Below are 12479 nucleotides of genomic sequence, written 5' to 3'. Positions count from 1 at the left end.
CAATAAGACGGGATGCTTTAGATTGAGATTACTTAATTTACATAGTATAAACTTTCGAAGGCATACAGTCTTCTTTATGAAACACCAATGCACTAAGGAGTTAACAGCTACAGTATATATATATATATATATATATATATATATATATATATATATATATATATATATATATATATATATATATATATATATATATATATATATATATATATATATATATATATATATATATATATATATATATATATATATATATATATATATATATATATATATATATTCTTCTTCTTCGTTTAACGTGCCTTTCCCATATATATATATATATATATATATATATATATATATATATATATATATATATATATACTGTATACACTACCATTTAGAAATGATAATGAAAAAGATGGGGAAATAACCTATACATGTGTTAACCTATATGTATGTTATAATTAGAGGCAGTGTTAAAGGGGGACCATCTGGGAGGGTGGCCGTGATGTCTAGGTACCTGAAGTGACTTAACCAAGCATAATATTTTATTAGTAATACTGAATACCCATAAAAGAATAAGGGATACCCTCTTCAACAGGTCCCCCTTTAGGCCAGGAATAAATACCCAAGGGACAACAGCAAAAGATGGCCAGTGGTGTGGATGATTAAGCAGTGCATATTTTAAGGAAATTTCACTGGGCGACCAGATGGATATTATAATTTGTAATATGGGGAATACTGCAGTACTACTGCCAAGCATCGTAGGCGTGAGGCATAAAGCTAGGGGGTCTGTGGTGAGTGCTCCCCCAGCTGGGTTCAGGGCAGAGCCCCAGAAGCCAAAACTTTAAGTGGGATTTGAAGGCAATAGAACACATTCCATTATAAAAATTACAACTGTAGATACTCAAAATTTTATGATTAAAGAGGATACTTTCATGTCCAAACCCTGCCACAAAAAGAACTAATAGCCAACCTTAGCCCTTACCCTCCCTCACAAAAATGGACTTATTACAACTATAGTAACTTTTCCATTTCTTAATAATTCCTGTCAATTTTGGGGATTTGTCTGGTCAAAAAATCTTCTTACCAGGCGACAATTTTTCTTCACTGGGCGACCATTTGGTCACCCAGTTATAATGTTAAAATATGCACTGTGATTAAGCATTAACTATCTAAGAGGGCCAAATTTGCTGATTCTAGTTCCTGATATCAAGGTGGTCTAGATACTCGCCTTCTGGAGCATATGGGTTTTGATCATATTGGAACCACTGAACTTAGAAGACAACAGGAGTTGAATAACCTTTGTAAAGGGTAACAAATAGGAGCACTTACAGGCGCAGGTCTTTGAAGTATAAAGAACCAGAGGGTAGAACAAAGACTTTGGAGTATAGGCCGAACCCACAAAGCAACGGGTCTGACAGCACAGTCTTGCATGTCATCACTGTGGTAGTGACAACAAGGGAGATAAAAAAAATTAGAACTTTTTGCACCATAATTTCGACATGAATTTTACTCTTACATTCAGGGATAGAACAATGAATGGCAAAGGACATTAATATCCTCGCCCACTGTTTTAGTGGAATAAACCAGAAACTTTTGGCCTAAAAGGTAGGTGTTCTGCTGAAGGCTGACAGTCTGTTCACCTTCTTCAAAAATCTCGGACAGTGGAGAGAACAATTAGACAGCCTCACATTTGTTCCAGCTCTACAGCATTGTGTCTCTTGATATGCCTAATGTCCATGTTTAGACATACACTGGAAGCTGATGGTTGTCTCATATAGCAAACAGTTCTATATTTGGATGTGGGGGGAAGGTTGGCAGTTACCTGGAAGGGATGTTTGTCCAATATCCACTTGGCTGAAGATGCCATCAACCTTGACAGGGAGTCTTTTGTTGCACTGAGCAACCCTGTGAGGTGGACTGATGACAAGTGTCATTTCCTTGTTGAAGCCATCCATAGGACAGACAGTATGACTGGACTGAAAGGAGCTGCAATTCCTAATACACGAAATCAAGATCTAGGTCCTCTTTGGATGCCTCATTTTTGTGAAGGACAGGAAGACAGCTATCAGTTCCTGGAAAATGATGTGACAACTCATAAGAAACAGATGACCATCTAGCTGTCTTATGATTCTCCCAATTGCCTGAACAACCTGTCAAGGCAGCATTTGTATGTTTAACTACCAGCACAACAGGGGGAGTACGAACAACTTGCTTGGAGAGAGCATTCTCCCATGTCCATGGACTAAGTATGTTCCTAACCACTGGTTATTGCAGGTGGACAATATAGTGAAACTTTACTTAGGCATGTGGGAGCCTGACTCTGATCATATCCTTAGGTAGCAGTTTGAGGAGGGGGAGAGGGAGTGGGACCCACTGGTGATGATGTAGTGTCCCTATGGGGAGAACTTCCACTGTACACGGTACTGCAGACGGCAACTCCTAACCTGGCAAGTCCTACTGAGCTCCACCTCTTGTACCCTTAATGGGCATTTCTGGAGCTGTTTTTCCTTTCCCTCACTAAACACAACTACATTTTTCTTAAAATGCATGTTGCTGATGCTGTTGTTGCTCTCTCTTCTGAAGTTTGAGAATAATGCTGGAGAATAACTGGGGCTCCTTGGCTTTTTGGGGGGAGATTGGGTTGATCTCCCAGGAACATAGCTTCCCAGATTCCATCTTATGGACAAAAGCATGTACTGTACAATTCTGTTGACAGGCTTATCCAATGAGATCTGTTGCAACATAGTTCTCATAGAAATCATAGCAAAAGAGGGAAGAATGTACTAGCATGGACACTACTCCATGAAATTGTAGAATACCCCCATAGGATTCAAATAAAGGTCTTTGCAACTGCAGCTAAAGCTGCCAAAAGAGACTCAGAGACCTCTCTCATAGTCACTTCTAGAATAGTGGACAAGGCTAGGACAGACAGGAGATGGAGCCTTAAGTAGAACTCAAGCCTCACATGAGATTTTGCCATATAGGGACACCAAACTCTTGGGTAGTCATGTTGGGTGGGAGCTTGTTCCAATATAAAGAAAGGACAAATTTGTCCATTCCTTTGCGGAGTTGTCAGATACTGGGTCAGCAAAAAATAAATTGCTTTATATCTGTCATTTCTCAAACCCTTTCCAATAACTGCTAAAATCTTAAATTCTTTCTTCACATAATCAATATTTATAGAAGTTAAGGGGCAGAAAGCTGGTTCCACACAAAAGGGTACTGACTCTCCAGGATTGTGCAAGTACCAAAATATCCATTGAACCTGAAAAAATGGTTATTCAGAGCCTTTTGTTGCCATGGTAGCAGGGAGGATGATCGACTCTTTGGCAGTTTCTAAACCCCTACTGAAGGAGGCTCCAAGTGCCATTCTGTATTGGGAAAAGTAGCTTTGTCCCAAAATTCCACATATTCCACCTCAGTCATTGTTTTCCTTTGTTGGTGGATGAGGTATTTGCCATCTAGTGAAAGGATATATCTTGGGGCATCATGTGGAGGTGAACAGTACCAGTACCAGGGGGGATATTGGTGGTTCTGATCCTTCCACTTTTGGGGGTTATATTCCAAACTGGTTGTGGTATAAGAACTACTCACAACTGTTGAAACAGGGAGGTCGTAACTTAGTGAGTCTTCTGACTCTCAAGGATCTAGGTGAAAGACTCACCTTCTTTCTTGACTTGAATTTTTTGTTACCTTGTTCCCAGGACCAACATTTCTCTGCAAGAAAGCCAACATATGCATGACTGGCTTTTCAAGACTTAAAAAATTCTTAGAGATAATATCCAACTGGGTGTCCAGAGTTGTTCTTTGATATAGGTGGTGCTCAGTGTTAAGGACTTCCTTGCAATACTGTGTAATGTCTCCTTCCTAAACTCTAACCAAACTTCAGACGAAATCTCCTTACTAAGAAGTTTGGGTGGATTAGGCCAGGGCAGCCAACTTATTGCTACCCAGCAAAGGCATGGGATACTCAGATGAAGGACCATAACCTTTGGAAGCAACAGGAATTTCCGGGGTAGGAGGGATTCCTCTCATATATGTATGTATGTATGTACAAATATAACAGATATAGTTACACACTCATATATATATATATATATATATATATATATATATATATATATATATATATATATACATATATATTTATGTATGTATATACATACATTATATATATGTGTATATATATACATATATATTTCATATATATCATATATATATATATATATATATATATATATATATATATATATATATATATATGTATATATTCATATATATTCATATATATATATATATATATATATATATATATATATATATATATATATATATATATATATATATATATATACATATATATGTGTGTGTGTGTATGTGTGTGTGTGTATGCACAGTACGCTATTTACTATTCTAGAGTTTCAAAAGTAAACAAGTTTATAGATAAAATAATTAAGACTTTTTAACCAAAAGATTTCATATGAAAAAATTAAGTACTTACCAAACACAAATGGGAAACATAAAGGAAAGACGATATTCTTTCAGAAAACCAAAATGAATTCTTTTATTAACATTTATTAATAAAGAATGGATTTCACATACTGAATGCTAGAAAACCGTGAAGACGAAAAATAAACACTGTTTTATCGAAAACGCAGGACAAAGTGACTGGTCCGTCTTTTTCCTATCGCTTCCTGTTGCGAAAATAGTTTATTAAATTACATTTCCCCTTAAACTTGAAATGAGGTCCTCTGACTCTCTCAAGACCACTTCAAATCTTTATGGTCCCGCAATTAAAAGGCTGTTTGGCTTGATATCACTTCGCTAGTATTACCTTTTCTACTTTTATTTATGATATTTCCAATAAAAAAACTATATTTAGTTGCCTGACATTATTCTTCATTGCATGCACGAATTTGCACCCTGCCTTAAACTGTTCATAAATCATAAATTTCTAAATGATTGCGTAACGGAACATTTATCGTAAAACTAAACTGCATAGCATGGCAAACTTTGATTTCTGAAAATATATACAGTACCTTCTATATGTTTACACGATATAACGGCGGATTTGCAAGATTTTCATTTTATTCACTGGTGGTTATTATGGTTATCAAACAGAAGATACTGCCCTCACTACAAAATTGACTTAAATAAAAGTACTATGTTCATGGCTAAGCACTCAGAATCACCGCTTATTTATGAACAGAGATTTTTTTCTTCATATTATCTGGTAACTAATTACAATACCGAAATCTAATTTTTCATCTCATCTGTTTTCGACTCATGGCTACGGAGGAATTACTATAATCATGTCACTACCATACAAAATAATAACTACGTACCTTGGATTTTGGGAAAAGGCATTTTCGGATCCAGTGACTTGACTAGACAAGGATTGAAGAAAGCCACGTCGAAGAAATTATATTAACTTCATTTTAATACTGCAACCTGTAAACAGGTAAACCATATCAGGAATATGAAATAGGATTAAAGACAAAGAGACACAATGGGACAATGTGGGTTACATAAGCACACGGCAAAAGAACTTGTTTTATTTATTTTGAAGAAAGAAGTTCAAAGATTTTAACGAGACAAAACACTGCCATGCTTTACCCAGATAACATAACAGATACAAGAAAAGGAAATCATGTAAAAATAATCATTAATGAATAGCTATGAGAGTTTTAGGGAAATTAAATAAAAAAAAACCTGAATTTTAATCTTTTTTTATCAATTAGCAAAATTGAGAAAGCAAAATGATTCTACTTTTAAAACGTTGATATATTATTTACATTTTAATGAGTTTCATACAAAAGCCAAAATTGTTTACATGGAAGCATCACATTCCAGATTTTATACAGACTAAAGCCGTATTTAGCTAAAAGTAAAAGGGAGAAAAACTTGAAGAGCAGGAATAATAAAGATTTTCGCCCAATTCACTTAACGTTTTACTTTTAGCAAAGAAACCATGACTGCCTGTGAGAACTTTTAAATTAGTTCGTATGCAAAAGGAATAATGAATAGATATAAATGAGAACTAGCGTGGTACATTACTTGAAAACTATCATAGTTATCCAGTTAACTAAGGTAAGCCAATTAGTGATTAGCTAACTAGCATAGTAAAGCTTATCAAGAAGACTAATTGCAATACATTCATGGCCAATCTTTTCAAAAACTATACCTCAGTTTAACCAGACCACTGAGCTGATTAACAGCTCTCCTAGGGCTGGCCCGAGGGATTAGATTTATTTTAAGTGGCTAAGAACCAATTGGTTACCTAGCAATGGGACCTACAGCTTATTGTGGAATCCGAACCACATTATAACGAGAAATGAATTTCTATCACCTGAAGTAAATTTCTCTAATTATTCATTGGCCGGTCGGAGAATCGAACGCGGGCCCAGCAGAGTGCTAGTCGAGAACGATACCAACCCATCCATTGAGGAACTCAATCTTTTCAAGTTACTTGGACGCAGACGGCAATGGCAGATCGTGGAATAATTTCCCTCATTCTAATTTCTTACTGACCAATAGAATGGAGAATTTTTCCTGCAAGTTTTAGACGGTTGACCTAAAAACAGGACTTACCTGCCTGTGGCATTATCCTTTAAAGTCATTCTTTTTTTTTAGATAGCTGATAGTGGCATATAGATGGGCATTTCTTTCCTGAGCCTACATTGCGAATTGCAATGACTGAAGGTATAAATAGCCTACTAGGGGATCCATAAAAATTTCATGGGGGGACCGGTTTTCATATATATATATATATATATATATATATATATATATATATATATATATATATATGTATGTATGTATATATATATATATATATATATATATATATATATATATATATATATATATATATATATATATATATATATATATATATAAATTTTTTTTTTTTTCTCTAAATGTTATCTCTGTAATAGAATTTTTCCCCATTTTTATATTTCTCATGTTGTTATTATCATAAAAATCTTCAATATTACTATTTTGTCATTATTTTTCATGGAGGGCACGTGCCCAGGTGGCGGTCCCCTCGCCCTGGATCCGCTGGTGAAACAGCCACAAACATATGGGTACCGAATCCTTAGCATATCGTCCGAAACAGACAAATTAGTAACCGGGACATTCCTCGTTTTCCTTGCTATCAAAGAAAATGTTTTTTCCGTTTTTCTTGTTTCGCTCAGGAAAATAAGATCTGTTCTGTTAAAAAGTGCTGGTATATATATGAATAATTTTTGTTAATTACGTTAAAACTGTGATAAAATCTGTTACCTCTTCCATTTATTTAACAAAACATTTCAGAATGTTCCAAAGAATTTTGTTCGGAACTACAGCTGTGCATTATGCAAAATTTGCTACCGCTAAAATTTATTTTTTTTTATCTTAAATTAATAACTCTACAGACATAATTAATTTCCTATATCTCACGACTTAAAAACGATTCCGTAATAATTAAATAGTGTAAGTATTTTGGGGATTTTTACATGATAACGACCAACTTCTGTGGTTAATTCTATCATACGTTAGCTATTGGAGAACATTTCGATAATCAATCCATGATATTTTCATTTTCATTACCCATATCGATAAGACCCACTTTAAAAAAATCTTCATTACCAACCGTAGCCTTATGCCATTAGGCTTAAAAGCTATAGCTAACATAACCTATAAAATAAATCCCCAGTGATTTACTAAGCTTCAAGTAATAACGAGTGCAATTAGCTCTATTAGTTCACTCCAAATTCCCCTTTTGCCTTAGCGACATTAAAATCGAATTTATACTTGAGCACCAGTATTGTAAACTAAACTCTTCTATCCTTAATCAAATTATTTTGGCCACTGACTGTAGCTCTGTGCTCATAGCAAAGCAATATATTCTGATTTCTATTAGAAAAAAAATTATTGTAACAACTTCATCAAAAATGTCTGCAGTGGTCTAAATACTAAGGTCGTAAAAACACGAAGAGGAACTATGTATTCAGTTTTTACGTCTTGCTTACAATACATGTTCTTTTTTTCAACAAAATAAAGAAAAAATAACAATTTCACCAGAACGAGCAAGTAGTTGAATGACAAGCGTACGGTGTGTGAACTGTCAAGTCTTCCCGGAGGTGAGTTGCCATCTAATCTTTGTTAATCAAATATTCGTATCCTATATTTTCCCTTCAAAAAAAAAAAAAATAAATAAATAAATAACGGATCTGATGGGATTTGAAAAAAAAATATTCAATTAGTATAATGGTAAAGGTTGGAGGCATCAGCATATGGCATTACCGTTAGATATCTTGCGAGCTATAACCAGCTAGATATGCGATGAGCGAACGAACCATTTAAGAAAAGAATCCTTTATTTTTTTAAGTCGAACGTACACTCAAGTAAATATCAATTTACATTCTCAAATTTTTTTTATGTTTTTAAATATGCATATATATTCATTAAGCTTGATCATTATTATATGCAGTAGTACTGATTAGATGTTTTTACCTTCGTTTGTTTAATTTTTTCTGTCTTTTTCTACAAATAAATATAATATAAATCTGATGATTAAAAAATACAGGCAAACACACATACATACATACATACACACACACACACACACACACACACATATATATATATATATATATATATATATATATATATATATATATATATATATATATATATATATATATATATATATATATATATATATATATATATATATATATATATAATTTTCAGGTCAGTTTTACCATATATATATGTAATTGTAAGTACAATGCCCTCTAAATTTCCGAAAAGAAGGCATTGTGATTACAACGATTACATTTCTATAAATTATGGTCTTAATGGTTGTTCCCTAACAATTTATTCTCATTATGAGGAATATTGATAACAATTATAATATACTGTAATAATAGTGACTAATAAACACTGAATAATTTCGTTCCAAAAGTTACTGAAAATTCACATCCTGCATAATTTCTTCCAAGTTGAGAAGCTTCAAAAGTTTAAAATCACAACACAAAAAGCTTATTCAGATGAGCTAATGGTCGGAGTTAAGACAAAATGAAAGCTATGAAATATTAACGACTTTTTAATGTATATATGAGGCTGAAAAAATTTAAGAAAACTATGATGGATCACAGCCTTGGTAGCTCAAGGAACAGTTATAAAAATATTTTTAAATCGTCAGTTTTTGTTTTTACTAACTGAATTGGTTCCCTTAGAGTACCTCACAAAAAAAATTTATGTTCGGTTATATAGGTACATTGACTGCAGAAAATGCAAGATAAGATTCTCCCACTCGGTCAATGCATTTTGACCCGAAAAAAAAATCTTCACTTACTTAAACCATAAATTTTATAACGACACGAATCCATTACGTTCCGATATTCAGGGTTAGGATCCACAATATAATGTTCAGTTGGAGGTCAGATATTAGTCTCTCATGACCGACTTCCGATTACTGATGTTAATATAAAATAGTATCGTGGATTTTGCAAACAGATTATCTTTACAACTTCTGTCCTCTCTTCCCATTATTATTTAGCAACAGACTGACTATGCGTCTACGTGAGTGGCGGGGTCGGGGGTGGTAAGTGCAGTATATGTATAAGTCCGTACATTATATTTTGTACTAGCTGACCAACCCGGAGCTGCCCGGGAAAACTCTGAATGACAACAGGTAAATTCACTCTCTCTCCCTCTTTCTCTTCTCAACAACCCCTCTACTATCTCTCTCACTTTCTCTCCCTCTCAGTCTCTCTCTCTCTCTCTCATTCTCTCCCTTTCCTGTTAAGATACTGTAGTTGCTTCAGTTACATTGCCCACTATTTTTGACATTTTATATTTCACCCCTTCTCACTCTCCGCTCTTATCGGGGCTGAACTTGGACTTAAAGGGCATCAGGAGTGCCACTATTCATCTCAGCAACATTGAAAATTGTGGTTTAGACACTAATTTCTGCCGTTATCGGTTATTTTTACGTCATCCCCTGCCCACCCCTTCTCACTCCTCCTCCCTATTGTGGCTGAACTTGGACTTAAAGGGCATCGGAAGTGTCACTATTCATCCCAGCAACCTCAAAAACTATGTATCAGGCACTAATATCTGTCGTTTTTAGTTATTTTTACATGTCACCCCTTTCCCAGCCCATTCTCACCCCCCCTCCCTATCAGGGCTGAGCTTGGACTTAAAGGGCATTGGGAGTGTCACTATTCATCTCACAGACCTAAAAAATTATGGATTAGACACTAATATCGTTTTTGGTTATCTGTATGTCACCTCCTGCCCATTCGCACCCCTTTTACTATCGGGGCTGAACTTAAAGGGCATCGGGAGTGTCATAATTCATTTCAGCGACCTCGAAAACTATGGATTAAACACTAATATCCGTTCGTTTTTGGTTACTTTTATGTGCCACCCCCTTCCCACAACACCACCCCTTTGGTGCCAGTGATGTCTTACCCCCCACAGCATTCTTTTCCAGATAGTAAGCCATATGTATACGAAGTTTGGTTGAAATTGCTCAATGCATTTTAGAGTTATGCTGGAACATACACCACACACACACACACACACACACACACACACTCACGCATACATACATACATACATGCATACATCCATTTTTATATATAAAGAAGACAGATAAGACTGTGTACCAGGTAAATTTGGTGAGAGCAATTGACTTCTAACGCTATTATAAGTGGGATTCAAGGTAGCTGAAAGGGGATAATTGTTTTGGTTAAATTGTACCCACCTGGCAACAGCAAGGTACTAAGAAACCTTTGGAGAGAGCGCTGAACAGAGATGCTGGGGATAACTGACTTGACCTGCAAGAGAAAGCAAAAGCGAAGGTTATCAGATACGATTGCACTGAACTCTTTGAATGTCTTAGTACAGGAATAAGGTGATTACGAAGATGTATTAATCAAATAGGCTAATCATTTTTCTCTGAGGAAAAAAAATTCTAATACCAGTTTTACGGTTGTTTAAAGGCTAAATAACCAAATATTAACATCCTAAGTTAATTTTTATGTAACCTTGTCTGTTTTTCAGAACCAAGCCTACTTTACCGAACTAATAATCACTATTTTCATCTGTAAAATAACTCACCCATTTCCCCAGACTATAAGGCCAGTAGAAAGGAAATTTGTTGCTGCGAGCTAGAAATATTTTCTCTTTTGCGAGACTCGCCGTGTTACCAGTCCAAGGCAACAACTCCTGAATTTCTATGACTGATCTGGCAACTGACGCAGTTCCCGAAGGATGCATAACTTATGATATGAAGATCGATGCTCGCTTCAGACTACTTGGCCCCAGTTTACCAGGAGCGTGGAAAGTCTTGTTTGGCATAACTTGAAGCCAAATTATTTCGTAATATCGTACGTAAATTGAGTAATTCTTCGTACCCTGAGTATAATTATCTAGTAAAGTATTAGGGCTCATCATTTGGTGTAATTAATTTTGAAGAGCTGCCAGTATTTCACACATCAGAAGTGATATTTAGTGAAATCAATAATAAATGCTACAATCTGACGGATTAAAGTCATTACCGTACGCGTGCGCGCGCCTACACACGCAATATACACAAACACTCACGCACACACACATACCGCTGACGATATTTCCTCTACTAAGGAGTTGCTCCAGCAAAAAAAAAAAAAAAAAAATCGAAGTGGTCACCCTCACATTCATACTTTCACTACTGAGTCCTGAAGAGTCCTGAAGAGCCCTCTGTGCAGCAAAACCTCCGCAGCATTAGCTGCTTCATAAACCTACAAGAAGTCCCATCAGTAGATGGTCAAATCGCTGTACACACCCACTGTGACATTCACTGCCACTGTGTAAGCACTCTCCTACTGTCTGGATATTCAGGTCTTTCCTTTCCAATACCTCTCTCATACAAACTATTCAACGTTTTTTAAATCTTACCCCTCCCATCCTCCCTGACACTTCTGAATAATACACTTCTAGCCAATATAAAATATATCATCATCCATTCTTTTAGGTAGCCAAACAATCTCAAAGCACGACACAAACGCTCTCTCTCTCTCTCTCTCTCTCTCTCTCTCTCTCTCTCTCTCTCTCTCTCTCTCTCTCTCTCTCTCTCTCTCTCTCTCTCTATATATATATATATATATATATATATATATATATATATATATATATATATATATATATATATATATACCTTGCATTTGTATGTCTGAACTGAGATAAATGTAAAAATTTCAAGTGACTAGCAAAGTTCTTAATTTTCCCGGCAGAAAAATAGGTAATCTTCCAGATTAAGACACTATTATTACTATAATATTATAACTGACACTATTCGGCTGCTTTTCCAGTCATTGTCTGTGAGTAACTGTTACCGTTACCGACAAGAGAGTCAGAGCTTTAACTTCCCAACAAGGCGTTATGCTAGATGAGTCAATTCTTTCGCTCGAGCTCGGCCAACAATATGTGGCATTGTTTTCTGCCTTACG

General features: G+C 35.3%; 1 long non-coding RNA gene across 1 annotated transcript in view; it reads right to left on the bottom strand.

The window, feature by feature from the left end:
- Positions 1-10828, bottom strand: part of LOC136843569 (uncharacterized) — a 191079-nt gene extending 180251 nt beyond the window's left edge. The window contains exons 1-2 of the long non-coding RNA XR_010854588.1: positions 10754-10828; positions 5337-5442 (exon numbers count right to left, since the gene is read on the bottom strand). This is a non-coding gene — a long non-coding RNA (uncharacterized lncRNA). The remainder of the gene's footprint in view (positions 1-5336; positions 5443-10753) is intronic.
- Positions 10829-12479: the final 1651 nt, after the last annotated feature.

This window comes from Macrobrachium rosenbergii, chromosome 11, assembly GCF_040412425.1.
Source record: "Macrobrachium rosenbergii isolate ZJJX-2024 chromosome 11, ASM4041242v1, whole genome shotgun sequence".
NCBI classification, from domain to species: domain Eukaryota; kingdom Metazoa; phylum Arthropoda; class Malacostraca; order Decapoda; family Palaemonidae; genus Macrobrachium; species Macrobrachium rosenbergii.
The sequence above is the reverse complement of the archived record's forward strand: the minus strand, read 5'-3'. Positions and strand labels throughout refer to the sequence as shown.